Raw genomic sequence first — 2,312 nt, forward strand, 5'->3', positions numbered from 1 at the left:
ATTTTTCGAAAAATATAAAATAAAAATCCAAAAAAAAAAAATTTAGAAAATCACAAAAATAAAAAATATTTCATGTTTCTTGTTTGAGTCTTGAGTCATATCATAAGTTTGGTGTCAATTGCATGTGCATCTTGCATTTTTCGAAAATATCATGCATTCATAGTGTTCTTCATGATCTTCAAGTTGTTCTTGGTAAGTCTTCTTGTTTGATCTTGATGATTTTTTGTTTTGTGTCTTTTCATGTTTATCATATGCATTCTTGAATTCTTAGTGCGTAAGCATTAAAGAATTCTAAGTTTGGTGTCTTGCATGTTTTCTTTGCATTAAAACTTTTTCAAAATTGTGTCTATGATGTTCATCTTGACATTCATGGTGTTCTTGGTGTTCATCTTGACATTCATAGCATTCTTGCATGCATTCATTGTTTTGATCTAAAAATTTCATGCATTGCATAATTTTCATGTTTTCATAAAAATTTCAAAAATAAAAAAAAATATCTTTCCCTTTTTCTCTCATCAAATTCGAAAATTTGAGTTGACTTTTTCAAAAGTTTTTAAAATCAAATTGTTTCTTATGAGTCAAATCAAATTTTCAATTTGAAAATCTTATCTTTTTCAAAATATTTTTCAAAAATCAAATCTTTTTCAAAATTCTTAGTTATTTTCGAAAATTCCAAAAATATTTTTCAAAAATCTTTTTCTTATTTTTATATCAAATTTTCGAAAATAACATAATCAATTAATGTTTTGATTCAAAAATTTGAAGTTTGTTACTTGCTTGTTAAGAAAGATTCAAACTTTAAGTTCTAGAATCATATCTTGTGATTTCTTGAGAATCAAGTCATTAATTGAGATTTTAAAAATCAAATCTTTTTCAAAACTAATTTCTATCATATCTTTTCAAAAATTTCTTCTCATCTTATCTTTTTTCAAAAATTTGATTTTCAAAATATCTTTTCTAACTTCCTAACTTCTTATCTTTTCAAAATTGATTTTCTAAATTTGTTTCAACTAACTAACTAACTTTTTGTTTGTTTCTTAACTTTTTCAAAACCACCTAACTAACTCTCTCTCTCATTTTCGAAAATATCTTCTCTTTTTTTCAAAATTTCTTTTTAATTTATTAATTTTTAATTTTAAATCTTAATTTTCGAAAATTACTAACATTTTTCAAAAACTATTTTCAAAAATCACTAACTCTTTTTCAAAAATCATTTTCGAAAATTCCTTCTCTCTCATCTTATTCTATTTATTTATTCATCTACTAACATCTCATCTCACATCTCTACCATCCTCACAGTTGTGTTTCTTCCATTCTATTACATTCTTTGTCTTCCCCTCTTCTTCTACTCACACAGGGATCCCTATACTGAGGTATAAAGGATCTCTATTATTATTATTATTTTTCTGTGCCCTCTTCTTTGTCATATGAGCAGGAGCAAGGATAAGAACATTCTTGTGGAAGCAGATCCAGAACCTGAAAGGACTCTGAAGAAAAAATTAAGAGAAGCTAAATTACAACAATCCAGAAATAACCTTTCAGAAATTTTCGAACAGGAAGAGGAGATGGCAGCCGAAAATAATAATAACGTAAGGAAGATGCTTGGTGACTTTACTGCACCTAATTCCAATTTACATGGAAGAAGCATCTCCATTCCTGCCATTGGAGCAAACAACTTTGAGCTGAAACCTCAATTAGTTTCTCTGATGCAGCAGAACTGCAAGTTTCATGGACTTCCATCTGAAGATCCTTTTCAGTTCTTAACTGAATTCTTGCAGATATGTGATACTGTTAAGACTAATGGAGTAGATCCTGAAGTCTACAGGCTCATGCTTTTCCCTTTTGCTGTAAGAGACAGAGCTAGATTATGGTTGGATTCTCAACCCAAGGACAGCCTGAACTCTTGGGATAAGCTGGTCACGGCTTTCTTAGCCAAGTACTTTCCTCCTCAAAAGCTGAGCAAGCTTAGAGCTGATGTTCAAACCTTCAGACAGAAAGAAGGTGAATCCCTCTATGAAGCTTGGGAAAGATACAAACAGTTGACCAAAAAGTGTCCTTCTGACATGCTTTCAGAATGGACCATCCTAGATATATTCTATGATGGTTTATCTGAGCTATCTAAGATGTCACTGGACACTTCTGCAGGTGGATCCATTCACCTAAAGAAAACGCCTGCAGAAGCTCAAGAACTCATTGACATGGTTGCTAATAACCAGTTCATGTACACTTCTGAAAGGAATCCTGTGAGTAATGGGACGCCTATGAAGAAGGGAGTTCTTGAAGTTGATACTCTGAATGCCATATTGGCTCAG

General features: G+C 30.9%; 1 non-coding gene across 1 annotated transcript; it reads right to left on the reverse strand.

The window, feature by feature from the left end:
* Positions 1-1,961: 1,961 nt before the first annotated feature.
* Positions 1,962-2,069, reverse strand: LOC112780670 (small nucleolar RNA R71). The gene has a single exon (XR_003191491.1). It is a non-coding gene; the product is annotated as a small nucleolar RNA R71 (small nucleolar RNA).
* Between the last annotated feature and the right edge of the window lie 243 nt (positions 2,070-2,312).

This window comes from Arachis hypogaea, chromosome 19 (assembly GCF_003086295.3).
Source record: "Arachis hypogaea cultivar Tifrunner chromosome 19, arahy.Tifrunner.gnm2.J5K5, whole genome shotgun sequence".
NCBI lineage: Eukaryota > Viridiplantae > Streptophyta > Magnoliopsida > Fabales > Fabaceae > Arachis > Arachis hypogaea.